The sequence below is a fragment of the Triturus cristatus genome, chromosome 8 (assembly GCF_964204655.1).
Source record: "Triturus cristatus chromosome 8, aTriCri1.1, whole genome shotgun sequence".
In the NCBI taxonomy this organism is placed as follows: domain Eukaryota; kingdom Metazoa; phylum Chordata; class Amphibia; order Caudata; family Salamandridae; genus Triturus; species Triturus cristatus.
The window spans coordinates 602,164,286-602,186,564 of record NC_140591.1 but is presented as its reverse complement, the minus strand read 5'-3'; the positions used below and the strand labels follow the sequence as shown (position 1 = coordinate 602,186,564).

The following is a 22,279-nucleotide window of genomic DNA, read 5'->3' as shown; positions in this document are numbered from 1 at the left end:
GAGAAGTTTGGTATCAAACTTATCAGCACATCAAACCCACACTGATGCCAGTGTGGGATTTAATGTAAGATGCATGCGTGACCTCTGTCCCATTGGGCCGGTCACCCCCTCGCACCGTGCACACTCCTCAGGAGTGAGCCCAGGCTGCCCCTCGTTGCCACCAGCGCCGCCGCTTCCAGCAGCTGTGTTCCTGTGCACCGCTGATTGGTGCTCTGACCCCGCCTGCGCCGCGTTTGTATTTCGAATCCGATTGTCTGTGTAATTCTGCTCCTTGTTTTCTCCTGTGCCCCGTGTAGTTTATTGTTTGTTCCTCTGTGTTTTTGTTCCCCTCCTGTCTCTCCCGGCCCCTGCCGCGCTTCCCGCCACCTCCCCGCTCCCCGCCGCTGCCCCCTGCGGCCCCGCCCCCTTCCCTATACAGCCCTTCCCATTCGTCGCCCCGCTCCCGCCTCCCAGCTGCTCCTCCCTCCAACTGGACCATTTAGGGCGTAGTGTACACGGTGGAGAGCAGTGACCTCTGTCCCATTGGGCCGGTCACCCCCTCGCACCGTGCACACTCCTCAGGAGTGAGCCCAGGCTGCCCCTCGTTGCCACCAGCGCCGCCGCTTCCAGCAGCTGTGTTCCTGTGCACCGCTGATTGGTGCTCTGACCCCGCCTGCGCCGCGTTTGTATTTCGAATCCGATTGTCTGTGTAATTCTGCTCCTTGTTTTCTCCTGTGCCCCGTGTAGTTTATTTTTTGTTCCTCTGTGTTTTTGTTCCCCTCCTGTCTCTCCCGGCCCCTGCCGCGCTTCCCGCCACCTCCCCGCTCCCCGCCGCTGCCCCCTGCGGGCCCGCCCCCTTCCCTATACAGCCCTTCCCATTCGCCGCCCTGCTCCTGCCTCCCAGCTGCTCCTCCCTCGCTCCGCCCCCACACTCTCCACTTATGGCAGTGTGCCAAACGCGCAGCGTTGACGCGCAGCGGGCGCGCCCTAAGAGTGCCGAAGGCGCGCCAAAGGTAAGCCCGTCTGCGCTTGGACCGCGCCCAGTGCCAGGACCCCTGGCCCCCGCAGTGCCCACCCCACCCGCCGGACGTACGACGCAGCCACCCTCAACGCACTCAACACCGGCCGATCCCCTGGATGCTACCGAGCCACCTGAGACGCACCCACGGACCCTTCAGCTGCCACGCCTGCAAGTTCACCTGCACCCGGACCGGCACTGCACCAGCACCCACCAAGCCGAACACCAGCAGCAACCACCTGAAGTGCATCCTGCTCAACACCCGCTCCGTCCACAGACACGCCGTTCAACTCTGGAGCCTCCTCGACACCACAGCCCCTGACGTCGCCTTCCTCACGGAAACCTGGATGAACGACTCCTCAGCACCCGACATCGCCATCGCCATCCCGGACGGATACAAGATCACCCGAAGGGACCGCGTCAACCAGATGGGAGGAGGCATCGCCATCATCTACAGGGACACCACCCGCATCACGACCAACACCGACGACACCCTGACATCCGCCGAACACCTGCACTTCCAGATCCACACCGACCCCAAGACCACCCTCAGAGGCACCCTCATCTACCGACCCCCGGGACCACGCACACAATTCAGCGACGACATCGCCGACTTCATCAGCCCACACGCCCTCCCCTCCGCTGACTACATCCTCCTCGGAGACATCAACTTCCACCTGGAGAACAACAACGACCGCAACACTACCACCCTGCTTGACAACCTCGCCAACCTCGGACTGAAGCTGCTGGTGACCACCCCCACCCACCTCGCCGGACACACACTCGACGCTGTCTTCTCATCCAGCAAGGACATCGTCTTCAGCCACACCACCGGACTACACTGGACGGACCACAGCTGCGTCCACTTCACCTTCAGAAGAACCACGATCCACCACCACCAGCAACAGGTTGCTCGTAGAAGCTGGAACAAGATCACAGCAGACCAGCTCGCTGCTTCCCTGAGCCAGCACCCTCCTGCCAGCTCAGCGAACCCCAGCCAGGCCGCCGACAACCTCACGAAGTGGATCAGCAACTGCGCGGACGAACTCGCCCCACTGAGGACCCCGCCTAGCAGACCCAGCAGCAAGAAGGCCCCATGGTTCACCGACGAACTCAAGAGCTCCAAGAAGAACTGCTGAGCCCTCGAGAAAGCCTGGAGAAGGGAGCCAACACCGGACAACATGACTGCCCTCAAGCTCGCCACCCGAAAGCACCATCAACTGATCCACGCCACCAAGAAAACATCATTCAAGGACCGGCTGGACAACAACACACACAACTGCAAGGAACTCTTCAACATCGTGAAGGAGCTCTCCAACCCCAACGCCGGAACCAACGACATCACCCCATCGCAGTGACCTCTGCAACTCCCTCGCCTCCTACTTCCACAACAAGATCGCAGACATACACAACAGCTTCAGCACACAACCAACGCCCCCCACGACCGCACCAACGCCCCCCACCACCACCCTCAACACCTGGACCCCGATCAACACAGAAGACACCACCCGCACGATGAACACCATCCACTCCGGATCTCCGACCGACCCCTACCCTCACCACATCTTCAACAAAGCCGATGCTGTCATCGCTCCCCACCTGCGGGACATCATCAACACCTCCTTCGACACCGCCACCTTCCCTGAGAGCTGGAAGCACGCCGAACTCAGCGCTCTACTGAAGAAGCCAACAGCGGACCCCACCGAACTCAAGAACTACCGCCCCATCTCGCTCCTCCCGTTTCCAGCCAAAGTCATCGAGAAGACCGTCAACAAGCAGCTGGCCGCCTTCTTCGAGACGAATGGCTCCCTCGACCCCTCACAGTCTGGCTTCCGAGCCAACCACAGCACCGAGACCGCCCTCATCGCCGCCACCGATGACATCCGAGCCCTGCTGGACAACGGAGAAACAGCGGCCCTCATCCTCCTAGACCTCTCCGCAGCATTCGACACTGTCTGCCACCGCACCCTAGTGCAGCGCCTCAGCAACGTCGGAATCCAGGAGAAGGCACTGGAATGGATCATCTCCTTCCTCAGCGGAAGGACACAGAGAGTCCGCCTACCACCGTACAAGTCAGAGGCCACCGAAGTCATCTGCGGCGTCCCTCAAGGATCCTCGCTCAGCCCCACCCTCTTCAACGTCTACATGAGCCCCCTCGCGGCCATCGCACGCCAACACAACCTCAACATCATCTCCTACGCCGACGACACCCAGCTGATCCTCTCCCTGACCAACGACCCCGCCGCTGCCAGAACCAACCTTCACGAAGGGATGAAAGACGTAGCCGAGTGGATGACGACCAGCCGCCTGAAACTCAACTCAGACAAGACGGAAGTCCTCATCCTGGGCTCCTCGCCCTCCGCCTGGGACGACTCCTGGTGGCCCCCCGCCCTAGGCACCGCACCCAAACCGACAGACCACGCACGCAACCTGGGCTTCATCCTGGACTCCTCCATGACCAGACAAGTCAACGCCGTCTCCTCATCATGCTTCAACATCCTACGCATGCTACGCAAGATCTTCCGGTGGATCCCTACCGAGACCAGGAAGACGGTCACCCAGGCCCTCGTCACCAGCCGACTGGACTACGGCAACGCCCTCTACGCCGGAACCACCGCCAAGCTCCAGAAGAGACTCCAGCGGATCCAGAACGCCTCAGCCAGACTCATCCTCGACATCCCCCGACGCAGCCACATCTCCGGACATCTGAGAGACCTGCACTGGCTCCCCGTCAACAAGCGAATCACCTTCCGTCTCCTGACCCACGCACACAAAGCCCTACACGACCAAGGCCCGAGCTACCTCAACAACAGCCTCAACTTCTACGCTCCCAAACGCCACCTCCGATCGACCAGTCACGCCCTCGCCGCCGTCCCCCGCATCCGAAGAGCGACAACAGGAGGAAGGTCCTTCACCTACCTGGCCGCCAAGACCTGGAACTCCCTCCCGACCGACCTGCGCCTGACCCAAGACCACCTGTCCTTCAGGAAGAAGCTCAAGACCTGGCTGTTTGAGCAGTAGCGGCACCCCCCCCCCCCCCAAGCGCCTTGAGACCCTCCGGGTGAGTAGTGCGCTCTATAAATGCCTTGATTGATTCATTGATTGAGGGCATCTTAGAGATGCCTACTGAACCTAACCCACAATCCATGTCCTGCCTGAGAGGCTGCCTAGGCTGCCACCAAGCAGACATGTTGCTGGACCCCTGGGCAGAGAGCCATCCCTTCTCTTGGGCCTGCAACAATGGACATCCTGGGTGAGGTGCTAGGTCTCCTCCCCCAGGATGGGCAGGGGAAGCTTCAAAGGCATGCCGCCTCTGTGAGCCTCGCCAGACCACTTGCAGTACTCGGCAACTGTTCCCCACGGGTTCTAGCCCAAACTCTGGCAGGAAGGCTGGCAGGAAAGCCCAAGTGAGGAAAGGGGGTGTGCCAGCCTCTGCCAACCCCACCCCTCAGGTGGGGGAGGCGAGGTGAAGCACAACTCCGGGCTCTTGCCATCTTGAAGATGGGGAACCCTACCCAATCGGGACTAGGCTACTGCCCCCCCTCCCACAGGAGAATGGCAGGATAGGGCGTGTACCCACCCCAGGGATGGGACCCATTGGTCCCTGCCTTTTACCTACCTGTAACGCCCGTAAAATTAGTAATCTGAAAGAAACACGTTAGTTAGATTCCTCACCTTAGAATATCCCCAGGCGTCAGACTGGATCCGGAAGATTTTTCGTCAGCAATACCCCTTGCGCGTCGCTAGGTGTCGTCTGCGGCTCCGCGTCCGTCGTTGGCGTCGTGCGCCGGAATGACGTCGTCGGAGTACGTAGACGCCGCCCTCGCGCGCTGACGTCAGTTCTTCTTTTTTCCGCGCCAGTAAGCGCAGATCCGGGAGAGCTACCCCTTTAGTCATTTTTTGACTAACTTTTTCGATCCTTTTTGATCTGTCTCGACTTCGGTGCCGGTAGGATACCTGGGTCTGTGCTGACTGTAGCCGCTTGATGTCGGTTACGGAACATCACCGCCGGTGCCTTTACTGCTTGGGCCTCGACCACGACGCGGAGTCGTGTTCGGACTGCAAGGCCCTGACCTCGAAGGCTAGACGGGAGCGGTCCCGTAAGCTTCTCGAGATTCGCCACTCGGCTCTGCGAGCCTCTCGATCCCGGTCCAGGAGGAGGTCCAAGGATCGGTCGCGGAGCCGCAGCCGACGTCACCATCGGTCGTCGGGATCCAAGTCTTCGGGTAAGTCGAAGCATTCCAAGAAGTCCAAGAGGCGACACCGCTCTTCGGACTCCTCTCGCCGGTCGCGCGACTCGGCCGAGGGTCAGGGTGGTTCCACCCCCGCGGCTCCGGCGGAGCCGCAGGCGCCGCGCAAGTCCCCATACCCGCCGGTCCCTGGGACTGACGCGACGCCGGCGGAGGTCAGTGCCTTCCTCTCGGCCATGAGGAGCCTGGCTCCGCTGTCGACGCCCGCTGGCGCGCCTTCGGGCCCCGCGGACCCGACAGGGCTGCCTTGCCTGCCGGCGGCTCCGGCCCCGGCGCCGTTGACGGCTCCGGCCTCGACGCCGCAAGCGCCCGAGGGACCCGTTCCCGAGTCCCTGCCGACGCCGGTCGACCTCGTCACGCCTCCTCCGCCGGCGTCGACACCGGTACCACCCCCGACGCCGACTCCGCTCGACGTCGAGCCCCAGTTCAGTCCCGCTCCGGGCCCGGCGCCGCTACGGCGTCGATGGACGCCGCGTTCGGCGCCGCTAGAGACACATTATGTCTACCGCCCGGCTCCGTTCCTTCCTCCTGTATACCAGGAATCGGATGATGGGGACAACTGGGAGGGATCCGAGGATCCTATGGCCGCTCAGGCTCAAATGTCACAGGACTGGGCAGATGAACTGGGGGAGGCCAGTGGCCTGGATACCTCTCAGGACACTGGATTCGTCTCTCCTCCGACTGTGGCTTCGGAGGAGGGCGCTGCTTTCTCTGTGGTGCTGCGCAAGGCGGCCGCAGCCCTTGGACTCGAGCTACCTGCCGTGGCTGTGAGGACTAACGTCCTCACTGAGGTGCTTCAGTCTGCAGCAAGCTCCACTGAGCCTCTGCTGCAATTCAATGAGGCCCTCATTGACGTTCTGCAGGGCACCTGGTCCAAGCCCTCCACAGTTCCTCCTGTGGACAGGAACGTCGCCAGGCGCCACCGCCCTGCTCCGGGCGACCCCAGTTTTCTGTCCCAACACCCTACCCCCCGAGAGCCTGGTTATCCAGGCCTCTACCTCCCAATCCTCCTTCCCGACCGCTCCGCCGGACCGGGATTCCAATAGACTGGAACAGTTTGGCAAGAAGCTGTTCTCTTCCCTTAGTTTGGGCCTGCAGTCTTTGAACACCGCCTGTCTCTTGGACCGTTATTCCCACTCTCTGTGGGATGCGGTGGAGGACGTGCTGCCCCTGTGTCCGGAGGAGGTCCAGACACGACTTACCCAGGCTCTGGCCGATGGGAGGGATGCAGCACGGCACGCTATCCGATGTGGGCTTGACACTACGGACTCGCTGGGTAGGGCAATTTCTACCACAGTGGCGCTTGGACGTCACGCCTGGCTGCAGTCCACGTCATTTTCGGGCGATGTTCAGAGCACTCTCATGGACATGCCCTTTGATGGCACTCGCCTTTTTGGCGAGAAAGTGGACAGTGCGCTGAATCGCTTTAAGGATTCCCGGGCTACGGCCAAGTCCTTGGGCCTCTCGGCCCCGCGATCGCACACTTCCGCCTTTCGCCCCTTTCGTGGCCAAGGAAGGGGTGCCTCCTCACGTACGCCTAGCCACCACCCGCAGAACCAACCTGCGCGTGGTCGCGGACGTGGTTTCCGCCGAGGCGGTTCTGGAGGACGACGCGGTCAGCCCACATCCACCCCGGCAGCATCCGCCTCAAAGCCTTCCTAGTCCGAGCTTTCAGGCCCATTCCACGCCAGTGGGCGGCAGAGTTCGCCATCACCTGCTCCACTGGCGGTCCATCACATCGGACAGGTGGGTGCTGCAAATCGTCCGAAGGGGCTACTCCCTCCCCTTCGAGACGACCCCTCCAGCCATGCCACCGCAGCACCACCGTATCTCGGGGGATCATTTGAATCTTCTCCACGATGAAGTTTCGGCCCTCTTGGCCAAGGGGGCCGTCGAGCGCGTTCCGAGCCCAGAAGTAAGTCGTGGTTGTTATTCCCACTACTTTCTGGTTCCCAAGAAGGGCAAAGGGGGCCTACGCCCTATCTTGGACCTCCGGAACGTCAATGCCTTCCTCCGGAAGGAGAGGTTCAAGATGTTAACTTTGGCTCAGGTTCTGGCTGCCCTCGACCCTGGAGACTGGATGGTAGCGTTGGACTTGCAGGACGCATATTTCCACATCCCCGTCCTGCCGGCCCACCGGCGTTACCTGCGGTTCACGGTGGGCCAAGAGCACTTTCAGTTTACCGTGCTCCCCTTCGGCCTCACCAGTGCCCCTCGGCTGTTCACGAAAGTGATGGCGGTGGTCGCAGCTCATCTGCGCAGATCAGGAGTTCCAGTCTTCCCCTATCTCGACGACTGGTTGTTGAAGGCGGGCTCGCCCCAGACAGTCGTCTCCTGTGAGAAAGTGCCATCTTTCTTGCATGGTATGCCCCCACTTTTTGCTAAATTGCTGAATGTACTTTGACTGAGTGTACCCTGGACTCCTGCCAATCAGGTGCCCAGGGCCTATGTTCCTTCCTTAAAACACACAAACTCCAATTTGGCAAACCCTGGCCACATGTCAGCCCCTAGTAAATGGTACCCTAGGTACCCAGGGCCTTGTGACCAGGGAAGGCCCCTAAGGGCTGCAGCACTCCTTGTGCCACCCTTAGGGGCCCTGTACCCTTACACACACACACTGCCTTTGCAGGCTGAGTGTCTGGGTGCAGGACAAAATGAAGAGTCGACATGGCACACATCTGTGTGCCATGCCCAACACCCACACTGCCAAGGCATATGTCAGTCACCCCTCTGGCTGGGTGCCTTATGCCCATGGTGTGGGCACAGGAGCAGGAGCCCTGTGCCCCTACAGTACCCAGGTCCATTCCTGGGCACTGTAAGTGCAGTGCTGCCATTTAAGAGTACATGGTGCTGAGAGCTCGTCAAACACGAGCTCCACAGCACCATAATGGCAACACTAAAGACTGGGAAGTTTGGTATCAAACTTCTCAGCACATTAAACCCACACTGATGCCAGTGTGAGATTTAATGTACCAAGCACCCCAGAGGGCATCTTAGAGATGCCCCCTGAAACCTAACCTACAATCCACGTCTGCTCTGAGGCTGCCCAGGCTGCCACACAGCAGACACGTTGCTGGACCCCTGGGTGGGAGAGCCCCTGCTCTCCCGGGCCTGCAACAATGCACATCCTGGGTGAGGTGATAAATCTCCTCCCCCAGGATGAGCAAAGGGAAGCTTCAAAGGCATGCCGCCTCTTGGAGTTTCCCCAGGCCACTGCAACCCCCCACTCTGGCGGGAAGCTTGGCCGGAAACCCCATACAAGGACAGGGGATGTGCCAGCCTGCCCACCCCACCCCTCAGGTGGGGGAGGCGAGGTGAAGCACATCTCCGGGCGCTCGCCATCTTGAAGATGGGGGGCCCTACCCTATCAGGATTAGGCTACTGCCCCCCTCCCACAGGAGAGAGGCAGGATAGGGGGTGTACCCACCCCAGGACAAGGACCCATTGGTCCCTGGCCTTCACCTACCTGTAACGCCCCTAAATCTAGTATTTAGGGGCACCCTGAACCTTCCTTCCGCAGATTCCAGATAGAAAACTACATGAAGAGCAAGAAGAACAAGGACCTGCCCTGCAGCTGCTAAAAAGAGAAGAAGACACCAACTGCTTTGGCCCCAGCCCTACCGGCCTGTCGACTCTCGAACCTGCACCAGCGCGGCATCTCTCGTGGCCAGCAACCTCACCAACCCCGGAGGACCTGGCTACCTTTTGGCTCTAAGCCCCTGGGTCTCCCATGAGTAGAGGCTCTACTCAAGAAACCTATTTTTAACCCCTGGCAGCAGCCCGGAACCGCGGACCCAACACACTCTGCACCAGCCAAGCCTGGCCAGTGCCGGAGTGGACAAAGACCCTGAGGACGACCCCACGGCGACTGTGACCCCGAGTCCGGCACCCAAGGACCCCCCTCGACATTCCGGAAGAAGCCTGCAGCCTAAGAACAGAGTGCCACCCCAACCGCGATCAAGAAGAGGGTAAGATTCCCGACATCAAAAGGCACCCCTGCACCTGGCGCCCTGCGGCCCCCTGTGCCCAATCCCGGGGTACCCACCTAACCTACAACTACCCAACTTACCTCTCGAAGTGGTGGTGGCACCTGAAGCATCCTCGTCCCCGAGCTTGCAGCCTTTTTCCAAACCGGAACATTCCCATTGACTTCCATTGAGCGCCCGAAGGCTCAAAAGCACCCTGCACCCAGCCGCCCGAGTGGCCCTGGCAGTGCACTCTCTACACTAACCTACTTCCCCACTTGCCCTGAGTAAGTGACCAGGAGCCCAGCTCCCACAGCCGCGTGGCTTGCCAGACAGCAGCCACCAACCAAGGCCCCCCTATCCCTCATAGGATAACATTGGGCCTAACTCTCTCTGCACCCGGCCGTCCTGAAACCGCTGAGGGTGAACCAACTGTACCTACCTGACACTGGGGGACCCCTGAGTCTATGCCCGGAATTTCAACTCTGCCAGTCGAGTACTTACCCTTAAACCGCTAACTTCATTTTCCTCATAGGGTAACATTGACTGGCTTTTTCTTCAAAAATCTTCAAAGTGTGAACTTTTCAAAACTGCAAATATTCACCAAAAATCAGCCAAGTGACAAAAACGAATTTACTCACCTGCTCCTAGGTGAGCTTCCAGTGCTGGATCTTGGTGCCCAGCCCTGACTCTGAAAAGTGTCCACAACTATACTTACCTCTAACTCATTTTTCTCCCATAAGAAACCATTGTCTGCTTTTCTGTGAAATTTCTTCTAAGTGTCTATTTTTGCAAATTTGAAATATTCTTTTAAAATCGTACCATTTCTGCAAACGAAATTACTTACCTGCTTTTGATAAGGACCCCAGTCCTGGGTCTAGATACCCAGTCCTGGATTACTAAAGTAACGATAAAGTACTCTACCTGCAATTTGAATTTCTTGCCATAGAGATCCATTGAATGTTTTCTTTGAAATATTTTCTAAGTGCTAACTTTTGAAATAGCTAAATATTATTTAAAAATCATTACAGTTATTAAGTCGACTTTCATCACTTGATTCTGAATACTGACCCAAGGCTGGATCTAGGAGCCAGACCTGGAATTCCAAAAGTAATCTGAAAAGTAATTTATTACAAATAACCTGAATCTACCATTGAGCTCAATGCATTGTTATGTTTAGGAAATAGGATTGTTTATTGCAACCAACTGTGACTGTTTACATAAATTTATTGCTTAAGACAAAAGTATTTATATTCAACCTCTCATTCTGAGAAAGTATATTTTTATCCCCTTTGTGGTGCTAAAAATAAAACAAGCATATATTTTATATATATAAACCATTGGCCTAGAGTTCAGTTATTGAGTGTGTGAAACCATTTGCTGACTGAGTGTGTACAATAAATGCTTTACACTGTCCTCTGGTACTGCCTTACTGCTCGACCAAGCTACCACTTTTGAGAGTAAGGTCATACCTAACTTTGACCTCTATCAGCCTCTGGGGGACTGTGGACTCTGTACACCCTGTACCTATTAGGGAACAGTATATACAGAGCCACTTTCTCACATCTCCCACCTCCAGACTACGGCGGATCTCCTGCATTTGCTGGGATTTTCCATCAACATGCCGAAGTCACACTTGAGTCCCTCTCAGAAGCTCCTCTTCATCGGAGCAGTTCTCGATTCGGCGCAGTTCCGGGTCTATCCGCCGGAACAGCGGGTCCGGGATATTCAGGCCCTGATTCCCATCTTTCGGCCTCTATCCTGGGTTTCGGTCAGGCTAGTGTTGCGGCTTCTGGGGCTGATGGCCTCCTGCATCCTACTAGTGCATCACGCCAGGCGGCGCATGCGGGCTCTGCAGTGGGACCTGAAGTTTCAGTGGGCCCAGCATCATGGCAACCTGTCCGACCATGTCCTGATCTCGGAGGGCACTGCACAGCAGTTGCAGTGGTTGCTCACGGACCGCGATTTGGTCATGGGCAGAAGCCTCTCCCTTCCCCAACCGGAGCATGTCGTAGTGACGGATGCGTCCCTCCTCGGATGGGGTGGCCATATGGGAGAGGCGGAGATCAGAGGCCTCTGGTCTCCGGCGGAGTCTCGTCTCCACATCAACCTGTTGGAGTTGAGAGCGATCCGGCTTGCACTGAAAGCCTTCCTTCCCTCTGTCAGGGGCAGTCTCGTGCAGGTGTTCACGGACAACACCACCGCCATGTGGTATTGCAACAAACAGGGCGGGGTGGGGTCGTGGACCCTTTGTCAGGAGGCTCTGCGCCTCTGGACGTGGCTGGAACACCAGGGCGTCACCCTAGTGGTTCAACATCTGGCGGGCTCTCTGAACGCCAGAGCAGACGAACTCAGCCGCCGGTGCATGATGGATCACGAATGGCGTCTGAACTCCGAAGTGGCGCAAGGTCTCTTTCAGCAGTGGGGAGAGCCTTGATTAGATCTATTCGCCACCGAAGAGAACGCGCAATGTCAGCAGTTCTGCGCGTTGGAATTTCCAAGGCGGCACCGCTCGGCGACGCTTTTCGTCGCGAGTGGGGTTGCGGTCTGTTGTACGCCTTTCCGCCTATACCACTTCTGCCCAGAGTGCTGAAGAAGATCAGGCACGACCGGGCCCAAGTCATCTTGGTGGCTCCGGATTGGGCACGAAGGTACTGGTATCCCGAGCTACTCAGTATGTTGACCGATCCTCCGATACGTCTGCCCCTTCGGGAGGATCTTCTGTCGCAGCAGCAGGGGACGGTCCTCCACCCGAACCTGTCCAGCCTCCACCTCCATGCGTGGAGATTGAGCGGCGGCAGTTGATGCCATTTGACTTGCCTCCTGAAGTCTGTGATATCATTCTGGCAGCCAGGCGTCCCTCCACAAAGACTGTATACGCCTGCCGGTGGAACAGATATGTGGCATGGTGCACAGCAAAGGCTGTGGATCCCCTTTCCGCCCCTCTTTCTGAGGTTCTCCTCTTTCTTCTTTCTTTGGCCCGGGAGGGCTCTGCCCTGGGCACCTTGAAAGGTTATCTTGCTGCCATCTTGCGGCTTCCTGATCAGCCTTCTCTTTTCAAGGCCCCTGTAGTTACACGCTTTCTAAAAGGCATTACTCACACGTTCCCTCCTGTCCCTTTTGTAATGCCTCAGTGGGACTTGAATCTTGTTCTCACATTTCTAATGTGTGCTCCCTTTGAGCCTCTTCATAATTGTCCTCTTCGTCTGCTGACGCTTAAGACTGCTTTTCTGGTAGCCATCACCTCGGCTAGACGGGTGAGTGAGCTCCAGGCTTTATCTTCAAAGCCTCCTTTTCTCTCTGTTCATCTGGACAAGGTTGTCCTTCGGCCTCGTCCCTCCTTTCTTCCGAAAGTGGTGACTCCATTTCATCTTGGGCAGTCTGTCACCTTGCCCACCTTCTTTCCGCCTCCGCATCCTTCCAAAGAGGAAGAGAGGCTCCACCGTCTGGACCCAAAACGTGCGCTCTCCTTTTATCTGGACCGCACAAAGCAGTTCCGGGTGGACGACCAACTTTTCGTTGGATACGTGGGTGTTAAGAAGGGGAAAGCTGTGCACAAACGGACCATCTCTCGGTGGGTCGTTTTGTGCATCAAAATTTGTTATTCCTTGGCAAAAAAGGACCCTCCTGTTGGGCTGCGCGCCCATTCTACTCGGGCCACAGCGGCTACTACTGCTTTGGGACGGGGTGTCCCTTTGCAGGACATCTGTCAGGCGGCGACGTGGGCTTCGCTACACACGTTTGCCAGGCATTATTGCCTTGACAGCCAAGTCCGGAGGGATGGCTTCTTTGGCCGTTCTGTCCTCCAGGACTTTCTGGTGTGATCTTGGTTCGCAGACCCACCACCGGGGATGGTATTGCTTGGGTATCTATTCTAAGGTGAGGAATCTAACTAACGTGTTTCTTTCAGATGAACAGGTTACTTACCTTCGGTAACGATGTATCTGTAAGAAACATTAGTTAGTTAGATTCCTCACCGACCCACCCATCCTCCCCGTTCTGCGAACTGACATCTAGGGTTAAGGTTATCCTTTTCAGGCCCCTAGATTTTATTTTTGGCACCATTGTCGGTCTTTGCATGGCTCTGCGTTCCTGGCGCGGAAAGCTATGTACAAGAACTGACGTCAGCGCGCGAGGGCGGCGTCTAAGTACTCCGACTTCATTCCGGCGCACGACGCCGACGACGGACGCGGAGCCGCAGACGACGCCTAGCGACGCGCAAGGGGTATTGCTGACGAAAAATCTTCCGGATCCAGTCTGACGCCTGGGGATATTCTAAGGTGAGGAATCTAACTAACTAATGTTTCTTACAGATACATAGTTACCGAAGGTAAGTAACTTGTTCTTTAAGGGGAACCCTGAACCTTCCTTCCTCAGATCCTGAATCCGGAACAAGCAAGAAGAACAAGAAGAAAGAAGAGCTGCCGTGCAGCTACTAACAAGAGGAAGACACCAACTGACTTGGCCCCAGCCCTACAGGCCTGTCGACCCTCGATCCTGCTCCTGCTAAACCCCGGCATCTCCAGTGGTCAGCAACCTCAAAAACCCCAGAGGACCTGACTGCCTTGTGACTCTGAAAGACTGGGACTCCCACGAGCAGTGGTTCTGCTCAAAGCAAGTAACAAACCCCTGGTGCCAGCCAGGAACCTCTACTCCTGCACCCGCCATGCCTGGCCTGTGCCAGAGTGGATAAAGACCACGAGGACGTCCCCCCGGCGAGTGCGACCAAGAATCCAGCACCCAAGGACCCTCCTCGACGCTCCTGATGACATTGGCAGCCTCAGAACCAGGGACCCCTCCAACCGCGACCAGCAGAGGTTAAGATTTCCCCACGCCAAAAGGCACCCCGTTGCCCTGTGGCCCCCTGTACCCAACTCCTGGGTGCCTACCTAAACTACAGCTTCCCAACTTACCTCTCGAAGTGGTGGTGGCACCTGAAGAATCTCTGTCCCCGAGCTTGCAGCCTTTGTTCATCTGATAGATTCTCCTTTGGAATCCATTGAGCACCCGACAGCTCAAAAGCACCCTGCACCCAGCCGCCCGAGTGCCCCTGGAAGTGCAACATCTATCTTATTCTACTTCCCCACTTGCCCTGAGTAAGTGACCAGGATCCCAGCTCACAGCCGCGTGACCTGCCTGCTAGCAGCCACCAACCAAAGGCCCCCTGCCAGCCATAGGCTAACATTGGGCCTAACTCTCTCTGCACCAGGCTGCCCCTGTGCCACTGAGGGTGTAACAACTGTACCTACCTGACCCTGGGCGACCCCTGAGTCTATGCCCAGAACCTTAACTCTGCCAGTCGAGTACTTACCCGAAAGCCGACAACCTGCATTTTCTCCATAGGGTAACATTAACTGGTTTCATTTGGAAATTCTTCTAAGTGTCGAGTTTTGAAACTTTAAAATATTCGCTAAAAATCAGCCGATCAACGAAAACGAAATTACTCACCTGTTATCAGGAGATATGCCAGTGTTGGATTTTGGTGCCCAGCACTGACCCTGAAAAGCAGTTACAACTGTACTTACCGATAACTTGATGTTCGAGGAATATGAGCTGCAGATTACACACTTGTGCATAGATCGCCATCTGGTGTTGGGCCCGGATGTTTGCAGTTTGTTTTTCCTCTTGGAAAGTCTTTGGAAGTCACGAGGTCGGTGATTCCTCCTTTGGATCGTGTTGCGCATGGGCTTCGGCTCCATCCTCAGATTGTTTTTTTCCGCCATCGGGCTCGGATGTGATCTTCGCGCTCCGGTTCCGAACATCTTCCAGTTCGACGGTCGACGCGCAATCCTCACCCCAAACCGCGTTATTGTTTCGATCGCGATCTCCCCCACTCGACGCGCCTTCTCCCCCACTCGACGCGCCTTCTCATCGGCACGGACCTTCAGTTCCAGTCGTCGACGGCGGCCTTCGGGCCTTTCCAAGCTTCGGTCCTGGCTAATGGAAAGGACTCCATTTAAAAAGTGCCCTCGATGTGGGTCCAAGTTCCCCCACACAGATCTCCACGAGGTATGCAATCTCTGCCTCTCCCCTGAACATGAGGCTCGAGACTGTCCGGCGTGTAAGTCCTTCCGGTCCAAAAAGACTATTCGGGACCGAAGAGCCAGAAGAACTATGGCACACTCCACGACGATTCCAGACGACATCTTCGGAGAAGGCATCGATGCTCCAGAGCGGTACACCGAAGAAGGCCTTGTCAGCGCTTCCGAGGCCGACGATTTAGATGTGGAGGACATCACCCTGGCGCAGAGGGTCGTGAGTACTGATTTCCCCCCCCCCCCCCCCCCCACACCCCTGCCGGCACCGAAAAAGGCTCCGGTCACACCTTCGCCTCCAGGCCTAGGCAAGACCAAGGACACTGCTTCCAACACCCCACCTTCGGGCCCGATGAAGAAGCCAAGCAAGCCTTCCGGCAGGTCGGGCTCGATTCAGCCTATCCCCGGTGCCGATACACATGCTTCGGCACCGAAAAAGAAGCCGATCCCCATATCGACACCGAGCTCCGCACCGAAGCACTCGGGGTCGAAACCCAGCTCTTCGGCACCGACACCACCTTGGGTGCAGACCAAAGCACACAAGGCCACCGGCACCGACACTTCGAGGCCGAAATCCATCTCGGAGCCGACCAAGCGTCCGGAGGTTCCCAAACCAGGTTCCAAACAACGAACCGGCACGGAAAAGCCTAAAAAGTCAACGGCCCCGACGCCTTCGGCTCCGACGGACAGACCATCCTCACCGGACTTATTTACACCGGATCCCTTGCAGAAAACACTCACCAAGGATCCAAAAACTGGACATTTGACACTTTCTTCCAAAAAGAGACATTTGGAGAAGCCTGCTCCACCTCCTCCTCCAAAGAGGAAGGACTCTGCTACCTCTCCGTTCAGAATACCTTCCCCACCTCCTCCACCTCCACCCCCTCTGCCTTCTCCACCTTCTCCACCCCAACCTCATTGTTCTCCCACCCCTTCTCCACACGAGGATGATCACAGGGACCCATATGATGACATAGGAGATGTCCCCCTGGACCTACCTGTGAGAAGTTGGCCTGATGTATGATGTCACTAGTTCTAGTGTACACCTTATATCAGTCCAAACAACCCTTATGGTGATTGGTTGTAAAGTGAACCTTCTAGACCAGCTATCCTAGTGGTAGCATGGACAAGAGCAGTCTTAGGCTAAACTCTGAATGGCATGTGAAGCCAGCTGTGATACCATATATAATCCCTTGAATACCAAATGAAAGGACACCACAAGAGATATATATATAAAATAAAGTGTATTTATTCTAGTCAAACCCTTAGCACTCTTTATGAGATTAGAGGTAAGTACAACACAGTCTTATTCAAGCATACATTAAGTCACACAGGTAAGTAATACAGTTAGGCCCTAGGGGCCACGCAAACCATATACTAAAGAAGTGGTATAAGGACCACTGTCACGGAAATAGGATAGGCCTAGGCCTAGGGAATCGCTGGGGCTACACTACACTAGCAACAGTTAGGAAGTGGGAGGCCCACGGGATTCAGGTGCAGAGTGGAAACACTCACGCGTAATGCGTAAAAGTCGATAGAATTACTAGCAGTTAGAAATTAACAGTTTAAGGACACTTCTGAAGCAGCTAGAGAGTCGAGACTCGGAAACTAGACCCTAGGATAGTCACTACCCTTGTGAGCACCGAAGTACCCAAGTTACCTAGCCCACGGGCTGCGGGTGCATAGGTGTGAACTTGCGTCGGGTTTCGTTGTGGACTTCTATGGATGCCTGAAGGAAGGTTGCTGACAGGCAGTCAGTGAAGAGTGTCCGGTGGATCCCAAGGCTGGGATCAGGAAGAGAGGATACCTGCAAGCAGAAGGGACAGAGTCAAGGTCACTAGCCAGTGACCACGTGGAACCAGGAAGGAACCAGGCGATGTTGTGAAGATTGCAGGTGAAAGGTGAAGCTTGTCGCTGCAGCCACAGGTACCAGGAGACATCGAGGACGACCAGGACCAGGAGGCGAGCTGTCCCACGAAGGCTCTTGCTGTCGGCGGCGTCGAACTAGGACTCACCAAGCCTTGGCAAGCGGAACCCACGAAGAACGGAGGACTTGCTTCTGGTGCAGACCAGGAAGGTCTGGGGTGCTTCTCTTTTGCAAAGAAGCGGGAGCCAGTCTGGAGGAGCCAAACCAGCAGTGAAGATTTCAAGGTGTGTCATCACAAAGGCCGCTAGCCAACGGGCAAGCAACCGGACAGACGCGGCAAGCAGAAAAATGCAGAAGGGCCCCACGCAGGACTCGTGGAGTGTGGGGGGCTGATCTTCGGTGCAGATGGTGCTTGGGGTTGGGGCTTCTCAATCCCCGGTGCACAACTTCGAGGGTGCCTCAGAAGCTGCGCTGGAAGATACTAGCCACTTTTCCCAGGTAGCCGGTCCCACGTCTCTCGTCGCCTCCACGGATCTCAGCTCGGCTGTGGATGTGGATCAGGGTCGGAGAAGTCTGGAAGTCAAGGCTCTGGTCGGGCTCTGCAGTCGGTCCCTCGTAGAACTTCAGCAAAGCAAAGGGTAGTCTCTTGATGGAGCCTGTTTGCACAGGGTAGCCACTCCTTGGCCACAAGTGAGATTCTTCAGTCTTCTTCTTTCGTCGAATGTCGAAGGTCCAGAGTTTCTGTTCAAGTTGCAGGTTCAGGATAATCTAATCTCCTGGGGCCCAGCTACCACTCTTATACTAATCTGGGGGGCTGGGTTGCCTGCTAGGTCACGCCTTATGGGTGGGACCTGGGAGGGGGGTGGTTACACCCCCTTCCCTTTGTCCAGTTTCGCGCCAGGACTGGGGCTGGAGTGCCCCAGCACCGGTTTGAACTGGACTATGCATGGAGCACCTTGTGTGCCCCAGGCAGTGTCTCGTTTCATTCATCCCTCCCTGCCCCAATATACTAAGGCCTGTCTGGGGTGGTGCTCGCACCTCCCAAGGCAGGAAACCTATTGTCCAAGCCTCCCTTGCCGGGATCACTCCCAGCAGCAGGAGGTCAGACTTGTGTCGTGGCAGCAGCATCCATTTTGTGATGCTGGGGCTCTGGTTAACTTTAACCGGGTAAGTAGGTTACAACATGTCTTCTCCCTCTAGAAGGGAGGGATAATATCCTCATCCCCAGAAATGGGATGGGGGTATTATTCCAAAGTGTTAGACACCTTACACGACATGTTTTGATAAAGCCAAACCATAGTTACCATAACCGTTTAAGATTGTAAGGCACTTTAAGAGTATATGGTAGGCTATATCATAGAACAGCTATAAGGACATGGTTCCGAAAGCTGCAGACAGGCTCAGCTCATGCTAGAGCACCATCTCACATGTTACCAAGCACTGTGCCTCCAGGATTGTTAAGGCTTGCCATAGGAGTGGCTGATAGGTACACATGTGTCTATATGTAAGATAGGTATAGGAATTCTACACCTAAGCAAGGAGTGATTACACGACCTTGCCCCAGCTGAGTGATCAGCCAGTTGTGTCATAATGGAAGGCCAGGCCAGGGGTGGCATAATACATGCTGCAGCACCTGGTAGGCCTATGGTACACCTATGCCCTGGGTACCTAAGGTACACTGTACAGGGGCCAATAAGGTGATCCTATCCAAATGGGTTATGCACCTAAAGTACATAGTATCAATTTAGAGAGAGAACAGCAGGGCTGTGGGTCTGATTAGCAGGCCCACAGCCACATCTAAGTCGAAAACCAGTAAAGCAAAAGCAAAAAGTGGGGGTGAACATAGAAAGCAGACCCTACTCTCCTACACTACCCCCAGGGGACCCCACTCCTACAGGATCCTCAGACCCATGGGACGACTACAATATCCCTGATATTCCCAACGTCCCACAAGATGACCTTTACCCCGCCAGGCCATCTCCACTAGAAGACTCATTGGGGTTCCACCATCTTCTTCAAAGGGCGGCACACTATCACGGGGTAGACTTGCATACCGACCCCGTGGAGGAAGATTTCCTCTTCGACACATTCGACACCACACATAGGTCTACCTCCATATTACCTATGCTTAAAGGGGTGGTAAGCATGCGCCAGAAGTTTTTAAGGACCCAGTTCGGGTCAGGGTCATTAACCCGCGCATGGAAAAGAAATAGAAATCTGCCCCCACAGATCCCTCCTACAACAGATGGCCAGCGCCACTAGATTCACTAGTGGTGTCCACTGCACGCAAAAGGGCGAATTCCCAGGCGTCGGGCGAAACACCACCACCTGACAAAGAGTCAAAGCTACTGGACGCATCAGGAGAGCGCACTGCGTCACAAGCAGCCAATATGTGGCGTATAGCCAATACTCGAGCTATTGGCCAGGGCACATTAAGATGAGTTAGAAAGCATTATGCACCACCTCCCTGAAAAATATAAAGCTAGGGCCAACGAACTAATTCAAGAGGGTAAGACTATCACTAACACCTCTATACGCTGTGCCTTAGATGCAGCAGACACAGCTTCCAGGGCCATCAATACCAGCGTCGTCCTCCGTCGCCATGCTTGGCTAAGAATATCCGGGTTTAAACCGGAGGTACAAGCCTCCATCCTTAACCATCCCTTTGACCAGGAACATCTATTTGGCCCAAAGGTGGATGAGGCCCTAAAAAAATGAAGAAGGATACGGGTATGGCGAAGTCCATGGGAGCCTTACAGTCGCACCCTTCTAGACGCTCCTTTCGCCGCTCTTCCTTTCGGAGTACATCTAGAGGCTACTCCTCAGACACCGCGTCCACTTCGTACACATCCCCCACTTAGTCCACCTTCACGAGGGGTTATCAAAGAGGCGGCTATAGGGGTAACAATAATAAAGGCAGAGACAAAACAAACAACGCCCGCTCTGCCACAACGCCTACTCAATGACTTCCCCCCCAGACCATTCCACTCCGGTCGGGGGCAGACTCCAACATTTCCTTCCCGTCTGGGCTACCATCACCTCAGACAAATGGGTGACACAGATAATTCGATCAGGCTACTGCCTAGAACTAATATCTACCCCCCCCAAACATTCCACCCAGGCAGCGCCCAATGTCACAAGAACATTTAATACTCCTAAAGCAGGAGGTAATATCCCTCCTACAAAAACAGGCAATAGAACCCGTCCCTGCCAACCAACAAAACATAGGAGTCTACTCCCTATATTTTCTAATACCAAAAAGGGACGAGACTCTGCGGCCCATCTTAGATCTCCGGCCCCTAAACACGTACATACACTCCGACCATTTTCATATGGTAACGCTTCAGCAGGTACTTCCGCTCCTCTCCCAAAATGACTTTTTGACCAGCTTAGATCTAAAAGACGCGTATTTCTACATTCCGGTGCACAAAGCTCACCGCAAGTACCTCAGATTTGTAGTGGACGGCCAACACTTCCAATTCAAGGTGCTCCCGTTCGAAGTCACAACAGCGCCAAGGGTATTCACCAAGTGCCTAGCAGTGGTAGCAGCACATTTGCGAAGACAACACATCCACGTCTTCCCATACTTAGACGACTGGCTGATAAAAGCCGGGTCATACAATCAGTGTGTTCAACACACATCTACCACCATTCAATTACTCCACCAGCTGGGCTTCACAGTAAACCACCAGAAATCCCATCTCCAACCATCCCACACAAAACAATACCTCGGTGCCACCATAGACACCTCAAGAGCACTAGCCTACCACAATCATGCCAGGATTGCAAGCATTCAAGCTCTACGCGCACAATTCGCACTACAACACTCCCTTCCAGCTCGAGTGTTTATGCAACTAATAGGGATGATGGCCTCTTGCATTTTCATAGTGCCTCACGCAAGACTCCAGATGCGTCCTCTCCGTGATTGCTTAGGGCGCCAATGGAACCAGGCCCAGGGTCAATTAACAGATCTGGTGTTGGTAGACGGTCGCACCCATCGCTCTCTGCAGTGGTGGAACACCACAAACCTTTCCAAAGGTCGACCGTTCCTGAACCCGGTTCCTCAAACTGTACTGACAACGGACGCATCGCTCTCCGTCTGGGGAGCTCATCTACTACATCTCACCACACAGGGCAATTGGACACCTCAACAAAAGTTACTCCATATCAACTATCTGGAGTTACTAGCAGTCTTCTTAGCCCTAAAATCTTTTCAAACTCAAATTTCAGGCAAGGCAGTCCTGATCCGAACAGACAACATGACAGCCATGTATTATATTAAAAAGCAAGGCGGTACACACACTCCACAGCTCTCTCACCTAGCACAGAGCATATGGAGATGGGCAATACCCCAGAAAATCTTTCTCCTAGCCCAGCATGTCCCAGGAGTCCAAAACACAGTGGCAGATCTGCTCAGCAGGCAGACACACCAGATCCACGAGTTGGAACTTCACCCGCAAGTTCTTCACCCGTACTTTCAAATGTGGGGGCATCCACAGATAGACCTCTTCGCCACCCACGAGAACGCCAAATGCCCAAGCTTTGCAGCCAGATACCCACACCCATTGTCAAAAGGAAATGCGATATGGATGAACTGGTCAGGCAGATTTGCGTATGCTTTTCCGCCTCTCCCACTCATTCCACTAGTGGTGCGCAAACTACAATAACACTCCCTCACACTAATCCTAGTAGCTCCAACGTGGGCCAGACAACTGTGGTATACCACACTGCTGGAACTATCTGTAGTGCCGCACCAAAAACTACACCTCTCTCCACACCTCTTAACCCAGAACCATGGATAGATCCAACACCCGGACCCAGCGAAGCTCAACCTTGCGATCTGGCTCCTGAAATCCTAGAATTCGGGTACCTAAATCTTCCCCCTGACTGCTTGGACGTCATCAGAGAAGCTAGAAGACCTACCACTAGAGCGTGCTACGCCGCCAAGTGGAAACGTTTTGTTGTTTATTGTCATAACAACACCATCAATCCACTGGACGTGTCCATTCAACACATAATAGGCTACTTACTCCACCTACAAAGGTGCAATCTAGCCTATACGTCCATTCGACTACACCTCTTAGCTATTGCAGCTTACCTACAAAATAGGCAACTTCTCTCACTCTTTAGAGTACCTGCCATTAAAGCCTTCATGGAAGGCCTTA

General features: G+C 55.3%; 1 protein-coding gene across 15 annotated transcripts in view; it reads left to right on the top strand.

Moving 5' to 3' along the window:
* MYCBP2 (MYC binding protein 2) overlaps positions 1–22,279 on the top strand; it is a 1,771,217-nt gene that overhangs the window by 793,851 nt on the left and 955,087 nt on the right. The gene's annotated exons all lie outside the window — the stretch shown is intronic.